This window comes from Panulirus ornatus, chromosome 33 (genome assembly GCF_036320965.1).
Source record: "Panulirus ornatus isolate Po-2019 chromosome 33, ASM3632096v1, whole genome shotgun sequence".
Classification (NCBI taxonomy): domain Eukaryota; kingdom Metazoa; phylum Arthropoda; class Malacostraca; order Decapoda; family Palinuridae; genus Panulirus; species Panulirus ornatus.
Window position 1 is genome coordinate 19,403,304 of NC_092256.1, and position 24,049 is coordinate 19,427,352.

Consider the following 24,049-nt stretch of genomic DNA (forward strand, 5'->3'; position numbering starts at 1 on the left):
TCGCTCCTGAAGACCAGTGCATGACCTGAGTTCCCAGTGATCACAGGCTGTCGTGCATTTGTCATAATTTACGTTCTCATCAGGAATGATGATCTGCAAAATGGATAGTTTTACTTTCACGTGGCTGCTATTCTGATCTCATCACGGATCTTCCGTGAGCGGAGTGATTACTACAGAGATGAGGCTCGAGGTTGTGCGTGGCTGGAGAGCCGCTGTTGCTCTCTTTCAGTTCCCTCTCACAGTCATTTTATCTATCTCGTGTGTGTGTGTGTGTGTGTGTATGTGTGTGTGTGTGTGTGTGTGTGTGTGTGTACGAAAAGGATAGTGTACAGCCCCCTCCTCTCTCTCACACTTTGTAGTCCCCGTTCTCCTTCTCACTTTGTGTGGTACTCTTGCCTTTCTGTTTATCCTCCTGAATTGACTGAGAGCATCACCTCCCTCGTCTAAAGCTTCACCTCTACTTCCATGACGATCGAAGACCGACGAGAGGCACAGTATGACGGTGGATGCAAAAATATATTGTCTTCACCATAGGTCAAAAGATAACCCAGAATGGCTGATCCATTTTCCTGCAGATGGCATCACGTCCCCCTGGCCGTAGACACCACCTGCCTGTGGGAGGTTCAATGAGGCTTCCAGAGAAGAGATGTGGATAAGATATTAGCTCGACGTTGATATGAGGCTAGTTAAAGGCAGTGATGCGGCGGTAGAAACATTCTATGTATTAATCATAGCCAGACGGCTGCGCCAACACTGACGTTCCTATTATTTCCTCGGGGCTCTCACCAGTCTTTAATCGCCTCAAGACATTTCAGTATTTTCTTTCTTTTCGTTTTGCAGTTCCCTTCCTCAGAATCTCTTCGTAAGATTGGGCCGTAGCTCACATTTTGTGTTATCTTTCTACCAATGTTCAATGTTCACTTCCTCTACGTAGCCACTTCATAATTTATTCAGTTATCAATGCTTCAGAAAGACCTTCATGTCTTATGCAAACATACACGCGCACACGCGCACACACACACACACACACACACACACACACACATATATATATATATATATATATATATATATATATATATATATATATATATGAGCACTGATCATTAACCTTCAAAACAAAGTCAGTATCATTGCTCTCCACCTGAACTACACAACTATCAGAATCACTATAATACAAACTATATTAAGCTATCAAAACAATTTACTGGAAACATTAGCGTAAATCACAGACCCTTAATGGAAAATGTTCGTATAAGACATGATTATCTTTTTTTTCCCGTTATTAGGAAATAGTTTATCGGGGTAATTCATGGTTATCGTTCTTGCAAAACTTGGTCTACATATTGTTAAAGTGTAATCTATTTTTGATGTAGGGAAGCTTTTTTTTATGCCTCTATTTGTAGTATACGTTTATTGACTCCTTCACATTTCACTTGTTTATGTATTAGAAGTTTTGATTCTTTTTTTACTGTCCCTTGGCGATAGTAGAATTAAACTTTTTCCGATTACAGTTGGTTAATTGGCCTAAAGTTCTGCTCAAGTTTAGAACTTTTTCATATGTAATTTTTTTTTTATCTTTCTCTTACGGCAGAGCGTTGAATTATCTTGATTACTGTATTCAGCAGTAATCACTCTGAGATCCTGCAGGCTATACTGACCCTTACAGTTAAGAAAATATGTATATATATTTTGTGTGTGTGTGTGTGTGTGTGTGTGTGTGTGTGCGTTTGTATGTATGTGTGTGGACTTCTATCATATATATATATATATATATAGATATATATATATATATATATATATATATATATATATATATATATATATATATATATATATATATATATATATATATATGAACGGTATTACCACTTCTGTCTTTCAGTTACTTTGACATCAGATTAATGAGACATATCCTCTGTCTGATCTTCAGAACAAAGGCCATTCTCACTCTCTCCCACGTCAGTTCTACATGTAGTTAAGATCCGCATAAGCGTAAAAGATATTAAGCAGTTTAAGTAATTTACTCTAATCTTTAGAGCAATTTTCGTAATGGTAATGGATAATGTTGGTGTTAAAAATTCTTTTTTTTCTCTGTCTCTCTCTCATAACTGTTATGATGAGGTACTAACAACCTTGACTCAAAATAACAACCCTGACTCACAATTAAAACGCAGTTAACATGTAGCGTTTATGCTGTCCAACTTTAATTAGGAAAGTATACAGGTTAACTTGAAAGTACTGAAAAAAGATTCTATATTTCTAGTGTGGATGTGTGTGTGTGTGTGTGTGTGTGTGTGTGTGTAACTGCATGTGCTGTCGTGCAGTTTCATTGTTTTATTTGCCTAATTACGCATGAGACAATTATTTCTGCGTGAGAGCTTTGCCGGAATTGTATATTGAACTACAGCTCGTAACGTGGGCTAAAAATTTCAGCTGATGGCCAATATATCTTTTCTTTTTTTTTTCTTTTGTTGCTGATGATGATGATGGAATGAATCATCCCTTTATTTGGGGGAAAGCAATATCAAGAATTCTTCCATTGCAATGTTAACCGTGTCTGAAGACAGATCCTCAATTCACCGGCTGTGGGAGAGGGTACCCTGGGGTTTACTGCTTTATTCGTAATCATTTGTCGTTGGGCTGGAATTAGCAAGTTGGAGAGACGCGTACCATTCTCTGGAATGGTAGGGTGGGGGTGGGGGTTGGGGGGGTTGGTCTAAGAAGCTCACATGCCGTAAGGGGGGGAATGAGAGAGTGGACAACTCTACCCAAGGTTTAGATTAATGTATGTCACAAAGAAGTTGTTGCCTTTTAATGGATATATATATATATATATATATATATATATATATATATATATATATATATATATATATATATATATATATATATATATATATATTTAGAGTTTATATCGTGCAATAAACGAATGGGAGTCTTCGTTGTCCATTACCACTCGATATCATCACACGGCAGCATATGATTGTGAGGAACTAGTGGTGAGGAGGGTCGGAGTAATGCTGAAGAATATGAGGTAATGGTGAGGGCTGTGGAATTATGAGGGCTGGAGAATTATGTATCCTAATAACCACATCAGTTACTATCGCATGTATGAGTTCTTACACCATCTCCGTATATGTATAGCTGGAGGTGTACATATTCTTTATTTGTCTCAGGAAAAGAAAATTGTGAATGTGTGAGAATAACCGGGTTAGGTCCTGGGAGAGTACTGGGGCAAGAGTACTGCAGTCTAAGGCTATTGATTTAAGTCGGTCTCGTGGAACTGGTGACACCACTCCAGACACAAGTGCTCTACCAAACGCGATTCACACACACACACACATGTGTGAGTTTTGTGAGTGTGTGTGTGTGTGTGTGTGTGTGTGTGTGTGTGTGTGTGTGTGTGTGTGCATCTTCTTTCACACTCCTTGAGTACGAAGACACGACCCTACGCATTGATGGGCTGACCTCTTGACCTGACCCTCAAAAGAAGAAGGCGAGTCAAAAAGCCCAGGCCATCATACACGGGGAGGGGCGACCCCTCGTGCTGGAAGGCTATTCCATCGTGTTCAGAGGAGACTGCTCCGGGGAAGAGCGGGGAGGTTATCACTCACTCCTGAAGAAGGAGATGCTTTATGGTCTGGGTTGTGCTGGGATGGGCTGTGGGAGCCCACGGTTCTTATCACTCCTTTTGCTGATCATTTCTGTGTCTTCGGCTAGGTCAACAGGAGGTTAAAGAGAGGGGAGGTTCCTTCCCCCAGTTACTGTAATAGACAAATGGAAACGTAATACTTCTTCATTTTAATTGAAGTCATTAAGTCTGTTGGCAGGCAGGCAGGTAATGTTGATGGATACGAGGTGATATTTTTGAGCCACGATGCTTTGATGATTATAAAAGCCGTGCATGGCATTACTTATGAATGAAGTGCTTGAGGCAGTCATGCAAGTGCATGGCCGAAAAGACTCGCAGTGTTAAGGCGAGTTTTATCAGATCATCGCCTAATTGGTCCTGCGATTTGAATGGATGCAATTAGAAGAAACTTCACAAGATGCCGAATCTCGAAGCAAAAAGATAGTAGTGGCATTTCGGCGTGCTTAAGGGCCAAGGACGTAGAAGGCATGACCAGATCTCTTGACACGAACAAAGATGGAAATGTGTATTCCCGAATAGGTGACCTGGCCTGTAGCGGCACTTGGAGGAGGAGGAAGACAAGGTGGTTAAGAAAAGGGAAAAAAAATAGAAAACGGTAGAAAAACGAGTTTCCATAAGAGAAGGTCATGAGAAAGTCTCTTGATTAGCATCGATTTGAAGGAGAGAGAGAGAGAGAGAGAGAGAGAGAGAGAGAGAGAGAGAGAGAGAGAGAGAGAGAGAGAGAGAGAGAGAGAGCTCGTAGGATGCAGGTGCATTCCTATTTCATGATCGTCTTCAACCTGCACTACTCCTCCCTTGCAGAAAGGGAGTCAGATAATCCCTATCCTCACCCCAACCAAAGAACCTGCTTACCCACTGGATACAGACACTCTCCCCCAGCCCCCATGAACCTGCTTACCCACTAGATACAGACACCAGTGGTGACAGTTCGTCTCCACTGCCAGCACACACCAGAACTAGTGGAGGCTAGAAGAGCTGGTTTCCTCGTCTCTTGTCACGGGAGACGTCAGCGATGGAAAGCACTGGAGCTGGTAATGGGTTAAGTTTCTATCTCTGGTGCTGTTGGATTTTGGATTCAATTAAAACTTACTTCCAGACCTAACCAACCTTATCCATCCTGACAAGACCTTACTTGGGCTGTGTGTGTGTGTGTGTGTGTGTGTGTGTGAGAGAGAGAGAGAGAGAGAGAGAGAGAGAGAGAGAGAGAGAGAGAGAGAGAGGTGGGAGGGGTTAGCCTGAATTTAACTTTTTCCCCCCAAGATGTTTCTTTGAGGTTGATAAAACTTTACTTTTGCCAAAGCCACTCAAGCAGACATGTTTAAGATAACCTTATCTCGCGGGTGTGAGCGATAGGAGGGACTTGGATACATCATGCTATATCATATCTAAAGATACTAGATAGGATTCCTGTACGTACAAGCGAAAATGCCGCATCTCATTTGCTCATTCCTTAAGCTGGGGATAGGGGAGAAAGAATACTTCCCACGTATTCCCTGAATGTCGTAGAAGGAGAGCAAAAGGAGAGGAAGCGGGGGGTTGGAAATCCTCCCGTTTTTTCTGTTTTCCAAAAAAAGGGATTTTCCCTCTTAGACTCAATCCTATGTTCTTAACGCTACCTCGCTGATGCGGGAAATGGCGAATATGTATAGAATAGGAATCTCTCTCTCTCTCTCTCTCTCTCTCTCTCTCTCTCTCTCTATATATATATATATATATATATATATATATATATATATATATATATATATATATATATATATCATACAAACCTCCAACAGCCAGGATCGAGCCCGGGACCCCTGCAGGCGGGAGCGCTACACAGGGGTACTGGTTCGATCCTGGCTGTTAGAAGTTTGTATGGTGTATGAAGGTGCGCGTTCAAATGCACTTTATTCGCATATATATATATATATATATATATATATATATATATATATATATATATATATATATATATATATAATTTTCAATTAATGATACATTCATCATTAAGCATTCCTATTGGTATTTTGTATGAGGCGACCATCACTGAAATATGTCGGTCATAACCATATATATTCCGTAAGGCTACAGTTGCTCGAAGTATTATAACTTCTGATAAAGAAAATAAAGAGTAAAAGGTAGTGCGATAAATGATAACACAAGTATGGTATACTTCCTCATAAATTTGTGACTAGAGCTCAAATTTCGCTCGAAAATTACAGGCTGTTCCATCTTATCTACTTCAGCTTTGAGACACGACCATTTCTTTTCGTTATGTAACAAAGGTGGAAGACGCCCGTTGTGTACGTCATTACGTTATAAGAGGCTTTATACAGTAGAAAGTTTTCCATGAATGTTAAACTCATTTTCCACAACACGAAAAAACTTTTGATAATATTCAGTCATGCTGAATCTTCTGTATGTATTCCTATATGTCTCTGACTAGCTATCTTCGTCTGTTTGAGGACATCTCTCTCTCTCTCTCTCTCTCTCTCTCTCTCTCTCTCTCTCTCTCTCTCTCTCTCTCTCTCTCCCTCTCTTTCCATATGTGTGTGTGTGTGTGTGTGTGTGTGTGTGTGTGTGTGTGTACATCATAAATCTATCTATCATCCGTCCATCTATCAATCTATCTATCTATCTAACTATCTGTGTATATGCATCATCATTTACCTCTATTCATATCTACACTGGGTGTCCCAGGTATGGACAGACGTCCTTCTGTTCTGTGGAGCTTGCCTTCCAGAACTGTGATCTAATTCCATTTTCTTCACCGGACATAATTTCATTAATTCTTTCTCTAAACCTTCAACCCAGGCAAAAACCCCGGGTACAGAAGGCCATTTGTGAGGCAACATCGAGTTCCTTGTCGATCAGCCACGTTTCTATCTAGACACGGAAATGGAGACCGTGTTTTATTGCCTGGCTTCCATCTCTTAAGTTTGTTCTCTTCTTCTACCTGGAGACTGAAGAAGGAAATGCATCGCAGGCTCCTGCAAAAGCCAGGACCCTCTTTACGGCTGGGCTTGAAAAATACGCTGTTGTTCTACGTGACTATAGTATATACTTCAGGATGCTAACATTTATATGTTCTACAGTGTGATATTGTAGTGTGTAGATTCCGCCCTCACCTCTGAGATTAGAGTCTTCTTGGTCATTGAGGAGATCTGGCTTGGTGTTATCCTGTGATATGATATACTTGAGGAGGGTGACAGCTCAAACTATCTGGGGGGGAGGGGCATTGATCCGCTTCGGCCTTGATTAATGATTCAACTGAAGGCCAAGAAATTTCTAGGTCAATTGCCACCACTTTGCATCACAACAGGGTTCTACACCTGAGGTCTTCCTCTTTCGTAACCCAGAGGATGTCTTGACATTCACTGGTGGAGTGCTCTCATACCCTGGCTTTTATCAGGAGCAAGGTCGAGGCCATTCGCTTTCTTATTTTAGCTCAGGGAAATGAAGGAGGAGATCTGATATTCCCACATGTCATTTTTTTTTCGATTAATGTGCAAGAGGATTAGGCTAATCATTCTATGTTTTGTTCCGAAGAAAGAATGCCTTAAAAGACTAACTTCAATAGCTGCTTTAAGCGTCGCAGGATTGAGGTATGATTTGATTTTACCTGCAGACCAGATAAAGTTGTAACAAACGTGAAAAATACTTGATAACATCATTTACCAATGGTTTTTAGCAATGAGTTTACTGTACTATATTTCGAAGTTGTCTTCTGTTTACGCGTGAAACGTACTTATAATCTATAAGTGAAGATAACACAGAGAATGGTGAATATCATGTCAAATATATATAAATACCTCTACGACTCATTCATCGGCCACCATCAAAACTGAAATTTCGATACCCTGTCCCATATATACACACCACGGCGAAGTAGCTAACCAGGTTAAGACGAGAGAGAGAGAGAGAGAGAGAGAGAGAGAGAGAGAGAGAGAGAGAGAGAGAGAGAGAGAGAGAGAGAGAGAGAGAGAGCCAATCATAATGATGGTTAGTGCGAATGAAACTTTTAGCATCTGGATTAAGCTCCATGTGACTCCCTGGTCTATGTATGAAGATTATTGACTGGGTAATACGAAGCAAAATTCTATATTTGTATTTTTCTCCAGCGTCACCTCTGACCAGGCGAGTAGGCGTCAGGTCAAAGGTCACGCCTTCATGCCCAAGGGTTGCATCGTCGTATTCAAAGGTCACAATGATCGTGGAGACGTAACCATCGCGCATGATAATTACCGTAACGACAGTTCTGTGCATGGGTTATAGCAGAAGGGCAACGATAAATTGTTCTAATAGGCAACCAATTCAATGACAACGAAAGATTATGGAAATACACAATTTATACACTATTAATTCGAAATATAAAATTCCATTATGAATCTATTATCAAATATATTGTTCAGTAGAGAGTGATCCCATGAAATGGTCGAATTGATTATCCGTAATGACGTCACAGCTCGTTCGTCCATCATTTTGAGATCGTATCGGTTCTCCCTCGGGGTGTTTACATTTGGCCATCGAAGAGGGGCTGTCGATGGAGGCCTCTCGCACCTCTGGTTCCTTCCCTCGAGTGTACTACAACAGCACTTTGCCCTGGCGAGGTCCTGGTGCGTTGACTAACCCGACCGGGGGTCTCGTAGGCAGCCAATAAGCAGCGAGGGCCGGCCGTCCAACTCTCCCCCCCGTTACTGCTCAGAGCTCGACAGTTGGCCGCCACGCTCCGAAGAGGGAGGTTGTACTCCGCTTGTCTCCAAGTTCCCGCAGCTTTACCGTTAGTCTTCTGTTCAGTGTCGAAGGGGCTTCAGGACAGTGCTACCTTCACCTTTATAATCACGAACTACTTAACGATGTTTTCTGCCAGTCAAGTCGTCTCAAAGGATATTTGATTATCCCTTTTTTTTTCTCTCTCTCACCGGATCAAAAAAAAAAGTTTATTACAGTAACGCTGCAGCTGAAAAGTGCGTATAATTCCCACGTAATCCAGACTTTCAAAAAAAAAAAAAAGATAAAAGATTGCCATGGATGTTGTGAAAGTGTGACCACAAGTGACAAAAAGTCAGTTTGAAAAGAAAAAAAAAAGAAGATAGCTAAGTGAGGAAAGTATTGACTATCCTGGAGCGTGAGCTGGGAAAGAAGAGGGAGCGAATCGTCAACTTTGTCCGAAAGTCTTAAGATTGTTAAACGTATCTACGATCAGTCTGGTCTTAAGCGACCATCCTAGGAAGATGTGGTTGGACATGCGGGTCGTCTGGGCCTTGAGCTGTGCAATCAGTTTAGCCACCACTGGTAAGTCTCAAGGTCTGATCCCTGTATATTAACAGTTCCTAAACCTGTAGTGGTAAATAATGCATTCATGTGTTTTGCTGTCACTGCACTAGCGGAGGAGCATTTCAAGCTCACTCACTGCAGCGGTATAGAAAGGAAGGATTTATTTGTGATTCTTAGGGAAGTAGAAATATTTAAGCTTCCACACGCACATAACAACAGACCTTAAACACTTGTGTCTTGCGGTATGAAATAAAGCTTTTGCTCTCCTTAGACAGCGAGGTACACACAGAGAAAATATGAGAAAGAAAAGACTCGCTCATGTTTGATTGTTGTCACTGGTGTAAAACCATCGTTGTATGCGGGATCCAAGCATTATTTCAGCATAATCCACGGAAACAGATTATGTGAAGGTTTCAGTACAGATAAATGTGCGTATATATATATATATATATATATATATATATATATATATATATATATATATATATATATATATATATATATATTCTTTTTTCTCTGATATTCAATTCGATGATTTTAAATCATGTAGTATCCAGATTATGTTAACTACGTGTCGAAAGCCGTTCAGTCCGGCAGCCTAATTCCCAGATGATTATCATTGTTATTTAGACTATTTGGATCTACTTGAAAAGAACGCGGTTGGCGAAAGATGTACCGACATTATAATGATAATTTGACATGCAAGTGATGACAATATTGACCACATGACGACAAGATATTGCCATTTACGACATTGGTATCATTACAGATACTGCTGATATCTTTTTATTATTATTACTATTATCATTATTATCATTATTATTATTATTATCATTATTATTATTATTATTATTATTATTATTATTATTATTATTATTATTATCATTATCATTGATTATCATCATGATTTATCTATTACTATAACTGTTATCATAGTTATAATCATTATTAGTATTATCATTATTAATCTTTTTTCAATTATAATCGTTATCAATATCATTATTAGCTTCTTCGAACTGTCTTTGCCCTAACTTATATCAACCTGGGGGTCAAGTCAAATAGACTTGTCTTCACTACACCCTCATCTTCACTATACTGAATTATCTCATTCTCATCCTCGCTAACTTTCATTTTCAACACAACATAATCTTCACCATACCATCATCTTTACTACACCCTTATGATCACTACACCCTTATATTCCCATGAAGTTCATTTTCACCACACTTTTCTTCACGATGACAACATCCTAATTTACAGCCTCCCTTGTCTTCACTAGATCCTTATCTTTTCACAACATCCTCACTTACCCAATACCCTCGTCCTCACGGAATCCTTATCCCCCTAAAGCTAAGCTCATTATACCATTTGTCAGTACACCTTCGTCATAATACTCTTATCTTTACATAGCTACGTTCAAGGCCTCCTTGAACCTAGTTTACATAATTTCGTATTTAGTGCAGTCCTCAGTACACCCTTAGCTTCACATACTCATATCTTTACTAAGCCAGTTTCATGGATGGCCGCCCTTGAACTCATTTCTTTTCTTTACATAGACACACAAAACCATTATGAATATTCAAGATTTTGGTGATGCTGATTATCCTTATCATTCTACAGTAACAAGTAGTTGCATTATCGATTTGAAAAGGGGCAGTAAAGGAAAGCATACAACAGGAACACCATCATTATCATTATTTCTATCAATGTTATGTATCCATCTCAACATGAATACCGGTTGGGGATAGTAGAATCATGGAGGCTGATGGGTCATGATCCAGTATCATACTTTCCCCATCTATTATGTAAGGAATGTGGGATACTAATGCCGTCCTCCAACAGATAACATTTCTCTGGGATATCAGATTTGTGACCTGACTTTCGTGTATCCCACGTAATGTCCCCCATTAGGTAATCCAATCATAAACCATGTACTGTCCTCCAGTGAATAACTTCGTCAAAGACCATCAGGTCTTTTGTTATCTAGTTTTCCCACTTATCCTTATGCAATGTTCTCCAACAGACAGGCTCGGTACAGACTATTAGGTCCTCAGTCATCCATCTTACCCGTATACTCCCATGTATACTGTACCCCAATAGAGAATCTGGTCATAGATCATCAGCTCTTTTGTTATCTGGCTTTCTCATGTACTCTCGCATCTACTCACTTTCAAAATCCACTGTGTGACAACAAAGGAGCGGCGTTATCACCCAATCCCCTGATTTTCTCCCCTTGATGGACGATTTAATCCTATTTACTTCTTACATTTGAGTAAATATATTTCTTATCAGATCTGTCGTTTCTATGTCTCTCTCTTTTTTCTCGCCACTTCTCCGCCTGCGTGAGTTGAGACGACACTCATTTGTTTTCTCATTTCTCCATGTTTCCTCTTGTTTAGGTTGATAATGGCAACCACGTGTGAAAATAACACACACACATTATCATCATTATCATTATTATCATTATTATCATTATCATTACTATCATAACATAATCCCAGGGAGCCACATTGTCTGATCCAGGGTTGCTGCAGGTCCAAGGCTTGGCTATACATTCAGTAGGGGAGGGAACAGAATAGACTTCTTTGAAACGAGAAGTCCTTTGACTAGACTGTACTCTGCCTCGTCAACTGACGAAGATAGAGCATCAACAAAGGAGGCTTTTCACAGGCAGTTCTGTTTCATAGTTGCTTTTCCCACCATAGCGCTTCATATGCTCTACTTCATCCTCTTGACAGTAGGTCGCTCCCATATACCACATCGGTCCCGATCGTTCTATCGCATCCACGTCTCTCTTCCTCTTGGATGTTTAGGCTTCGATACCAAACCCTTAAGCTTCCATCACACACGTTTTTACATCTCCTCCCCTCGTCTCCCCTTCCTTCTTTCTCCCTCCATTCATGTAACACGCATCTACGTGTCATAAAGGTGACCTTACCTTTAAAGGGTCAGGCCACAGCCGATACCATTATACCTAAGGGTTATAATATCGTGTTTGAAGCTCGTACCTTCGTGTTTGGGAAGTTAATTGTGCCCATTCGGCAATCAGCATCCATTAAACCCAACAAACGTACAGACATGTTTGGCATACTGATCAAATTGTACGTACCGATGTTGGCTGCATTTGAAGCGTGTGTTATGCAATCTTGCTTATTGGTTCCACCGAGATTGAGATGGGGTAAGTACAGCAACATCTACGCAACGCGTATAGTGCTTGACCGTTTATATCAACGTAGTAATGATACATTGTATCATACAAAACTTATACTTCATACACTCAAGTCCTTCTCTTGTAAACAGAGATGAGCTTTGCATGTCATCTAATGAATGCGATGACAGTGATAAATGGAATCTTAGTCCTTTGTTATCACTTAATGCTATTCATTGCGTTGAGGAATCTATCTTTTTTTTTTAAAGAAATTTTCTGTATTATTCGTAAAAACACAACTCTGTTATGAGGTAGTTGATATCTATTCAAATTGCATTTACAATATCAAATATCATTTCGCATGCATTGTGTACTGCTTGTATGTACAACACGAATGTGAATAAATCTATTCATTAGGCAGATCCATGAAATGAATATTCTAATAACTTCTATAATACACAAAGGGTATTCGGCTATAAATATCATGAGCCAGACAGAGGAATATACCAAGATATTCCTCTTTCCCTACGCGCAGGACGACCGAATCTTTATGAAATATTTAGAAACAAATATGGCGCCTTCCTGTGACAATGATTACAGAGTATTACAGAGTAGAGTGTACAGATTACAGTGCATAGTGTTCACACAGCTTTCGATCTAAAGCGCTTGACGTGGGCAATTGCTTTAAATTGAGACATCATGGTGCGAGGCACTGCTCCAGTGATAACATAGAGCTAAACACAGCTATAGTGACATCAGTGTTCCACAGCGGAGGGCGTTGCTACAGTGAGACACAGCAGGGAAGGGCGCTGCTACAGTGAGACACAGCAGGGAAGGGCGCTGCTACAGTTAGATACCACAGAGCGGCTTTGTTTCTGTGAGACATCACTGTGCAAGACGCTGCTACAGTGAGACATCACTGCTCTAGACACTGCTACAGTGAGAAATCATAGCGGGAGGCATTGTTACTGTGTGACATCACAGCGTTACAACACTGCTTCACTCACATCAACAGTGTGAGGCACTGGCAAAATGGGAATTCACTGCGCGAGGCACTGATACAGAGAAACATCACAGCACGAGACGCCATTACACCGCAGAACCACAACCCAAACAAATGCGGTAAAAAGGAAGGAGAAAAAACTCATTATAATAATAAAAAGGCAAAGATTGAGAAATTTATATTTCATAACAGTAATGGTTTGTATACGCTCACCATGAGGTCCCGTTGCGTGTTAAGAATTCCTCATACTTGAATGAGGAAACCCACAGAGCCCAGTTATTCATATTTCTCATAAACTTCATCACTATTAACTTTCATGTTTTTATTCACAAACTCTCAAAGTGAAGGAGAGATATCAGGATTTCTTTTTTCTGTGTAGAATTTCTGCAGTGTAAACACTAATCATATTATTACAACACAGCAATGTAATCTCTATCTGGTATGTTGTTTTTCCATTTCTTACTATTGTGATTACATTTTGTGTGTTAAGTGGAAAGAGTTTTACACTCGTGTTGCCCCGTCTCTTTACCTTGTGGATATGTATCATATCTTTACATCTACATGTGCATACAAACACACACACACACACACACACACACACACACACACACACACACCAGCCAAAGCCAGATATATCTATGTCTGCGTGTTTGTGTTTGAATAAATAAAAACATATCAGTTCCTTGAATTCAAGATGCCTTTCGGTTGAAAATACACAGTTAAGGTATCACAGATATTACAGAACTGGGAGGCCATCTTAGTTAATAATTAACTAATCATACGAGAGCTTCAGATCGAGGTGGGTTTTGGATAAGCACATGGATGAGGTACATTTAGATATATTCATCAAGGATACAATTTGATATACAATGTAAATACTATGGTTTATACATTATGCACTTGAATACTACGTTGGTACGCCCGCACGTGTGTGTGTGTGTGTGTGTGTGTGTGTGTGTGTGTGTGTGTGTGTGTGTGCGTGTGCGTGTTTGTGTGTGTATGTGTGTGTGTGTGTGTGCATTCCAGATCCATTTCAAGTATTTAACTGAAATTTGGAAACCAGTGTAGACTGCTGCATCTGGAGAGAAAATACTTTACGTAAAAACTGGGCTTATTCGAATACTTCATGCATTCATAAAAGAAAGAAGTTCACCCCATTGCATTTTCAAAGATATTTCGAATGCTGTCAGAGACAGCGAAAAATAGATTCTAACCAAGTGAAAAATCTTGTCATTTCGTATCTTTTTTTTTTTTTATTGATATTTTCGAAGAGGATTTGCCCGCAAGCTCGGCATTCAGAAATTTTATAACTCCGAAGTATTTAAACACTGTACTGCACAAAGTTTTTAAAGAGATATTTAAATGAAACTTAGTTCATTTGACTAGTTCGTCCAGTTAAGTTTAGATACAAAATCTTGTCAAGTTTCACATGATCAATTTACTCGATAAAGAACCTGTTCTACTCTGATGCTATAGATCAAACTTATGTTGATCGCACGACGGGATCCGCAGAGAACTTAGAGAATTATCGAATTAATCAGGCGAGAATATCTTTGGCTTCCCCTTCTTTCGTAATTGTCTTCTGTTGTCTTCCAAGTTTCGAGATACCGTCGTACCAAAAAATCCAATTTAAAAAGACATATTCGACTGATTTGTGACATTGGATGAAAATTTTTTTTTTCTTTTGGTTTGAGATATAATGCTATGAGCTTATAGTCTCACTTATAAGCGACAGGTTGACTGAATATTAAGTTATAATAGAAGACATTATATGACGCGTATCTTATGACCTGTGCTTCGGCAATATGTTGTGAAAGGATGTCTGGCGCATATCTTAGGTCCTCTACTCGGCTGGCTGAAGTTATAAAGAACATTTCATGAGGTGTAGTTTACGTTCAAGAGAATATTATGAACATTTTATGACGCACAATTTATATTCTTTCCCTCAAGATCATGTTAAGAATATACAGACATTTCATGATGTATGTATATATTAAGTTTTGTGAGTCATAATTATATCTTGAAGAACACCGTCTGACGCATGTTCTAACTTTCATGTCGACGTCATTTTGCTTGTATATTCACACAGGGATCATGATGCGTACGTCCAACGTTTCACCAACATACCAAGCACTCTAACAAAGAGAAACTCAAAGTATAACTAAGAGCATAACTAATAGCACAGCTAATAGCATAACTCATAGCATAACTAATAGCATTGCTAATAGCACAGATAATAGCATAAGTAATAGCCTGATGTATTGACTACTACCCCTCCACAAGGTCCCTACTGCGTAGTGATCTGTTGACCTCTACCTCTTAATAGTCTGAATAGTTTCGCCTTTTGATATACGCTTTTACTGAAAGCATTTCTAGTAAGTAATATTCACCGACAGCATATCTAACTTCTGAATATTGAGCTTGAAAAATCAACTGGCACTGAAGGTCAAATATTAGAGAATCTTCTGTTCATTTGGATTAGTATTGGCTCCGAAGTGTGTCGAATATCATTGATAATCTGTGAGGAGTATAGGCTAGACTGGGTTGATACTATGGTATGTCATCGTCTGTGGAATGACTAGTTTTATGTTTTTTTTCCAAATGTCTTGATGTACTCGTTAAGTGGTGCTCTCTTTTGTGTGTTTCGTATTATGTTGATGTGTGTGTGTGTGTGTGTGTGTGAGTGTGTGTGTGTGTGTGTGTGGGATATGTTCATCTTTTCAATAAGTATTGTTTCTCATATATCACGCAGCGAAATACGACCCAATCGCCGATGATTTTGATAAATCCTGGGGTTATTTTGGTAAATTGTTTGTCTACATCCAGCTGGAAATGCTAAACACTCGCCATTGGTTATATAATCAGGCCGATCGGTTCATTATGTGTTTGGCTAATTATTCTGTAGCGTTAGTAACCCAGAGGTATACAGCTTTCCAACTCTGGTTCATAATTAGGGGTGGGATGAACCTCTGCAGTTTTGTTATTTTAGGTCGGGAACACCTGCCTCATTACGGAGGCAATAGATGCCTCTAAATCCTTAACGTATTGGTTTGCTGACGGACCTGATATGGGTTTTGCCACTCGCTATGCAGTAGAATGTATACCTGGAGAAGCGTCGTAGTGATTCTCCATTGATTATTTGTTTCAAATAGTATCCTGTGGACGTCGTCTGATATAGATTAGTACTCTGAGGTATATCTCTCAAGCTCTGTTAAATGATTAAGACACAGTGAAGCAAGGAGGCCGATCAGTTTTGGATAGGATCAATCAACCCGTTGTGGATATACAAGGAGAGTTCTATTACATCGTGTGGGACGCTAACCCCGATTTTGTCTTTAGTTCCACAGTCGGGTGTCTATCTCGCTAAGGTTAGCAGTCGTGAGTGTCTATCTCGCTAAGGTTAGCAGTCGTGAGTGGTGTGCGACCCGCTGCCATACGTTCTTAGCTTCTCTTGCCTTTGCTAGGCACTTTCAGAGAGACCAGATCTCGAAATTCGCTCCTTGTTCTTCCTGGCTCGACTGTGTAGTTCCACGGTCTCCAGAGGAGCAATTAATGTCCTTATGGAAGAAGAAGAAGATGAAGGTCTGCAATACGTATGTGCCCAATGGAAAAAATTGCACAAAGTTTCCTCTGACTGTAGGAAAAATGAGGATGAAGAAAATCATGTAAAGTAACACTACAAACATCATTCTATAAATATCGACCAAAGGAGGAATTTTCATCTTCTTGTCTGCTTGTCTGCTCGTCACTGTGATGAATAAATGGTTCCCATGCATACTATTAATATCATTTCGACTCTGAGGGAGATAAATCCCACACTTCAGAAACAGGCGAGAACAAGAAAAGAAAAAAAAAATAATCCATGACTTTTATTTTTTTGTCTTTGTCTCGTGTTAGCATCAGTTACTTCGTTACGTAAATAGAAAACTGATTCCCCCCCAACGAAATGGCACATCATCCGGCGCCTGACACGATGATACATGGGCACTTGGAGCCACAGCTTTTCAAACTCCGTCCTCACACTGTTCAGGGAGAGTGGCGGTGATGCGTTGCGTAACTCTGGGATCAAAGGTCTAGAAATATAAAGGGGAAGGGAGTCAACCCCATGACTTTATGGATCCTCTTGTTTCTTTTTACGAACCGTCATTTTAGATTTTCATTTCGTTAATGGAATTTTCTGTCTGTGGTGATCTGAGTTTTACTAACAATTGTGTCTTACGAGATTAGGAGTCGTGTGGAATTCATTTGATTCTGGTGTGGGTCGCGTTGTTTCTAGATGGGGGGGAGATGGGGCCATTCTGATTCAATGAGTAGAATATATTAAGCTGGCATTTACAGAGAACAGGTGATTAATCATGACCTGTATGCCTGCACCACACCTGCACCCCACCTTCACATCCCTCACACCTGTCCTGCGTGTTCAGCATTAAGCATACGACGGTCTCCACTTGTATTGAATATCCAGGCTTCCATCCTTTGTTCTTACGGTATTCCAATGGATTTTGCCCTCATAACTTTTGTGCTGCACACACACACACACACACACACACACACACACACACACACACACATGCACACACACACACACACACACACACACACACACACACACACACACACACATCGGTTTCACAAGAATATGCAAACCTATCATCACCTATCGTTCATGCAGGAAAATAACTGTAATTACAGAGAACTCCTGTAAAATACGTATCCTGCTAGACTGATTCTGAGAAACAATTTGTAACCATGAAATGATAAGAATCAACTTTTCCCTTGCTTACAACCGGGGTATGATTTGGGATCATGGAACAGCAAAGGTACAACCATTAGCTGGTTGTACCTGAGGTTGTTATTTGTAATCATGGAGTAACTGGAGTATATTTTGGTGACTGGTTCATGTAACCTTAGCTTTATCATGGTGACTGGCATATGTAACTTTAGCTTTATAAGGTGGTGACTGGCTTATGTAACCTTATCTTTATAAGGTGGCGACTGCATTAACCTTAGCTTTGTTAGGCGTGTTTGCCTTAACTTTAGCTTCAGAAATAACAGCTTTAACACATGTTTCATAAGACGAAGACTTCCTTAACTATTGCTTCCTAAGGTAATCTTTGCCTTAACTCGAGCTTTCTAAGAAGATAACAATATTTCCATATTTCGTCTTTATATTAAAGCTACTCTCTTATAAATCAAGAATATTTTTTTTTCTTATGTATCTGCAAACTGGATCTTTTTCGTGTAATTCATATTTTCTCTCACGATTTTTCTATGTTCTGACGGAAAGATTTTGCTAAGAGAGGGGTTAGGTATGTGTGTGTGTGTTGTGTAGGAAGATGACCTGTCTTCCGCACGAATTTTATTCTTTATCCGTGTTTTATGGACTCTTTTATTCAAATTCTGCAGAGACTTGCCGGACGATTCATACTTTTTTTTGCGTGGGTCGAGGAAGGTTTGCAAAGACAAACGCTTGAGCATAGTTTGTACATCATTGAGAAATAATTACCTCATTACTTTGATATTCCAATTATGAGAATTGTCTTCGTCTCCCCCTCTTGAGTGACAGTTTCCTAGCATCTCTGCCTGATGTCTTAGCTACACCACAAGGGTTGTCAGGACGACGATAATTATTTATACGAATTAATGTCACGAATAAGAAGCGCATTTATCATTATATGCTTTTGTGATGTGAACGCTTGAGGTGTTTCCAGAGGCTGTGAGAGGAAATGTTGTTGCCCATTTATCTCCCACTGTCCGACAGTGCCTCACACACATATATACAGTACTAAGTATAATTCATCATGCCTAGAAGGAGAGGGGGGGAAAGCTTTATGGATGAGTATAATGAGTAATTCATCGCTCTCCCCCCCCCTCTCTCTCTCTCTCTCTCTCTCTCTCTCTCTCTCTCTCTCTCTCTCTCTCTCTCTCTCGTGATGAATTGCTTATTTGTTCTGGGGACAAAACAATCAGCATCTGTCCTCTCCTGATGTGAGTTAATTAGAGGATCGGATTTTCCGACAGTGCAGTGAAATATTGGAACATTTCTACATATAAGGCTCATGATATATATGACGAACTCAGAATATATATATATATATATATATATATATATATATATATATATATATATATATATATATATATATATATATTATATATATCCTGATAACCATGAGGAGAAATGGAACACGATAAATCGCAAGTGCACTTTCGTGTAATAATACCCTCAGAGGAGATGCGAGAATTACAAGAATCATTCTTGTACCTCCCATGACGATATGATTGCACAAAAGTGCACTAGGAGCTTATTGTGCTTCATTTTTCCACGTAGTTACCAGCAGATACGAGACTCACGCGCATCACTGTGACCTACTGCAATATATATATATATATATATATATATATATATATATATATATATATATATATATATATATATATTGTGTACATTGGATATTTTCCCCTTTATTCATTACCTCCCAAGAATTGCGATAACTGCAGTTTTCTTTCTACATTTTCTGTCTCTCCCTTTCTCCCCAGACACCTCAGGGGGTTATACAAACTAATCTATCATTTTCGCACAATTCTTCTATTTTCCTTTCATCCAAGGCGTGTCCATGAGCTGGACACGTCTTTGCCCATGTCACGTCTGCCACCATAAGAAATATAACATATTGAATGTCTTACAATGTCCATCTGCTAAATGTAAAGGAAAGAGAATAACACTAAAACTTTGCTGTGGATGAACGGAGGCTCCAGCGATTCTATACAACGCGGGGGACAGTAAAGTGATTTACAAAATAATAAAGAAAAGAAATGAGATAAGGAAAAAAGAATCCAATTCTAAGTTTATAAATGACAGTAGTTTCCGAGATGACTTTTAGGATTGCCTCCATTACTTTTGGTTTGACGTTAACCAGCCCAGCCGGCCGATAAGGATTATGATTATAGTATACGTAATGAGGATATGACTTTTACAGTAGTCCTTGACGTATGTAGTGATACTGGCGGCAGGTCTTCTTTCGCTCCTGTGAATGGAAGCGAAGAAGTAAGATAAGGGGGAAATGTGTGTGAGGAAATACGAAACAGTCTCTCTCTCTCTCTCTCTCTCTCTTTCTAATAACTTCCAGAATACTTGAAGAGGAAATTGAAGAAGGTGAGAATTCGTGACTGCAACCATCAATCATTTTTCCATACCAAAACTTGATTAGAAATTTGCGAAAGTTCTTCAGAAGATATACTTTACGCCTCATTTCCACGGCGACCGCACTAATCAGAGAAGACACAGGAGGATTTCATCCAGTGTAAGCACCACTAGTGTCCCATCCAAGGCAAATTCCTCCTTATTATCCATCATTAAAATCATTATCTCGAGTGTAACTCTGGTACGTTCGTGTGGCTCTCTCCTCTCATGATGTTTCTTAATTAAAGAATTGGATTTTTCCCGGCACTAGCGTTCATCCGTGAAAGAAATTTCTTGCATATAAACATACCTCATGACCTACAGAATAAACACAGTATATATATATATATATATATATATATATATATATATATATATATATATATGCAGGGGGAGCGAGGGGCACAAAAGAAACATATATTACAACCCACAACAAATAATGAGCTTCATACATGAGCGAACTTCGCGAAGAAAATTGTGGTATTATGACCCATGTTGTCCTTCATTACACGTCATATTTATTCAAAACTTCCTTTTAGGTTTGGAAGTTGTGGAAATATTTTTTTTCCCTTCATTTTCCAGATAATGACAATCTCGTTCTCTCTTTCCCCCCCTTCACGAGTGTGTGCCTGCTATTTCCCTTGATATTGTGAAGACATATATATCACCTTGTTCCACCTCACTCCACCCTTCACTGCACTCGTATATTCCAGCGAACTTCATGCTTTGGGTGAATGAATAAATCTCTCTATTGTTATTCATACATGTTGAAGGACTATTGCCCAGGTGTTTTTAAGACTGTTTACGATAGGAGGTACGATAGTGTTTTATACCTTAATGGAAAAAGAGATGCCTGGAATATTTACCACATCTAAGCTTCAAGAGGAGAAACTAGAAATGACGCGATGACCTTTTTGAAACTGCATCTTTATTTCATATCCTAAAATCTCTAGCGGAATATATCACGTGTATTCCAATTCTTCGTTATTATTCTATTCACAAAGTAAATAACGATGTCCACTGATTCAGGGTTCTCAGAAAAAGGAGGTCCTTGTGAACGGTAGAGAAAAACTTGTATATATATATATATATATATATATATATATATATATATATATATATATATATATATATATAGAGAGAGAGAGAGAGAGAGAGAGAGAGAGAGAGAGAGAGAGAGAGCTACAGTGTACCTCTCAAAGACGACAAAGTAGCTGGCGCGTTTGTTTATGACCCTAGAAAATAAAGTACATGATTAAGGTGTCTCTTTGCACAGTGGCGCGCGGAAGATTTTCACTGCAGACGTACTCGCTGGCACTGGACGAGACTACAGTATTTAGCCGACCCAGAGTCTTTTTACTGGAGGACTAGAGCTTTTAGGTGAGACAAGGGCTTTCACAGGTTGAAGAGGACGGGGTGAGAGCGCAAGAAGATTTAATTGTTGAGAGGTCTGCCTGAGAGTGTGGAATTGTCTAGTTACTTCAAAGGTATATGAGAAACACACGAGTTTTAGATACTTATATATATATATATATATATATATATATATATATATATATATATATATATATATATATATATATATATATATATGTATGTGTGTGTGTGTGTGTGTGTGTGTGTGTGTGTGCTCCTTATTCTCGTCCTGAAGTTCATTCGTCCTCTATTTTTTCTTCTCGTTTATGTCAAGATTCTCGTGGGAAGCCAAGGTATATACTCTCTCCCCAGACAATATCCTTGTCACCAGACCTTATATAATTCCCAGTTCGTATAAATCCACCATGTAGCGAGGGTTATACGGGTAGGACATGCTCTAAATACCTCGCCAATGTTAATGTTTTCAAACGCTGGACAGTAACATCGTACCTTGATAGATTTGCCGGTAAAAAAAATCCTTGAGAGAGAGAGAGAGAGAGAGAGAGAGAGAGAGAGAGAGAGAGAGAGAGAGATGTAATAATCAGGAGACAACACGCTTCGCCTACACTGCTTCTGGGACTTTCTAAGAATCCGACTCCGCAAATTCGATGTGCATATATCTATCTATCTATCAACCAATATATATATATATATATATATATATATATATATATATATATATATATATATATATATATATATATATAAAATCTCTCTTGCTCAGATGAAATTCTTTCTTTTCGTGAAGAAGGATAGACTTCAAAAGGATTTCGAAGAATTTAATTTCGCTTTTGCAGACTCTAGTAGTATCAAGATACACATCTTCACCCACGGTAGATCATCATATGGAGGGAAAGAGCTCGTCGCTACACCTCTTCAGTAAGTCATGGATTAACACCTTTTCATGAGAAAGCTTCCGTGAAATTAAGAATATCTGATGCGCTCTTGTTACTTTCAGCGAGAATAAACTGAAAACTCATAAAATCATACGGCAAGAATTGTTATAATAATAATAATGAAAATGATAGTAATGGGATTGATAATGATAAAAATTAGAATACATACATTTATGCTTATCGATAATATATCGACGAAGAGAAATAATAAAGACAAACACCATCTGAATAGAGGTACCGTCCCATCTCCTCCCAAGATCACCTTGTGTAAGTAAGACGCTCAAGAGATGTATGTGACATCTCCTCCTACATAGCTGAGAATGTGTTGCAGATAAGCTCCTAATCCTGACACACAGGAATTAAGGTCCTCACATACTAAGACGATAAGGCTTGGCATACGGTCGTTTTTAAAGTGAAGCTCTCCGTGTCCTGAAAGAAGAAAGCTTGGCACAGACTCTTCTAAAACAGAGAAATCCCTCGAGGGCCTAAAATACAGTTTGACATATAATCTCACGTAGGCAGGTCTTCCTCTCACGCTTTGTCTGTCTGCCTGCATCTCTCTCTCTCTCTCTCTCTCTCTCTCTCTCTCTCTCTCTCTCTCTCTCTCTCTCTCTCTCTCTCTCTCTCGCAAATGATAATAAACAAAGATCGTGTTAATGATAATAATAATGATATTGATGATGATAATGATGATAATAATAATAATAATAATAATAATAATAATAATAACAAAAATCATCAAATATCATTTCCTACGAATGATTTCCAGTCCCCCATATTTCTACACGATCTCGACTTCGCTACACTAAGCCGGGCAAGTTATTCGAGGAATATCAAGTTCTGTGAGTAATCGGCTTCCAGTCTACTCTTAGTGGGACGTTAATGGTGTAGGCTGGCCAAAGTTTTACCTTGGGGGGGGATGGTGAGAAAGTTAAGCGTTCGTTAGTGCTATAAGCACATGTTTAAAGTAATGGTAATCAAACTTCTCGAATTGTTTCTTGAAATCCCAAAATGAATAATATGTTACCAGCAATTATCGCATTCTGTGCGTCTCCTACGCTACCATGGAAATACTGTAGATAAAGGTGTATATCATGGTTGAGATAATGCGTTGTGGACAGCAAATACACGTCTAGATTTGGACTCAATGCACTGACTGGAGGTAGATCGAGGTTTTAGTGTCTAGATATCTGATGCTTCTTGCTTGGTTGGTTATTTAGGCTTTAGACCACTCGTCCACCAGGATCATTAGGGCTAACAGCGTTGTTTTCTAAACGCTAGTCGAGGCAGCTCTTGAACACTCAAATGCTTGGGTTAATTCGAAGTCCACGCACGTCTCTCCCTGCTTGGATGGTCCTTGAGTGTAGTTAGTGTTCTTCCTAAACAAAGGGTTGATACTTAATACTTCTACGCAGGTGGTTCTACCAAGGTCAGTGAGTAGACGATATGAAATTGTATTTACTCACAGACGTTTCGTCTCATATATATA

The 24,049-nt window shown here is 39.2% G+C and overlaps 1 protein-coding gene across 1 annotated transcript in view; it reads left to right on the top strand.

The window, feature by feature from the left end:
- The first annotated feature begins 8,366 nt into the window (after positions 1-8,366).
- LOC139759552 (limbic system-associated membrane protein-like) overlaps positions 8,367-24,049 on the top strand; it is a 123,875-nt gene continuing 108,192 nt past the window's right edge. Inside the window, exon 1 of the mRNA XM_071681816.1 lies at positions 8,367-8,932. The gene's annotated coding sequence lies outside the window, so the exon portion shown is untranslated. The remainder of the gene's footprint in view (positions 8,933-24,049) is intronic.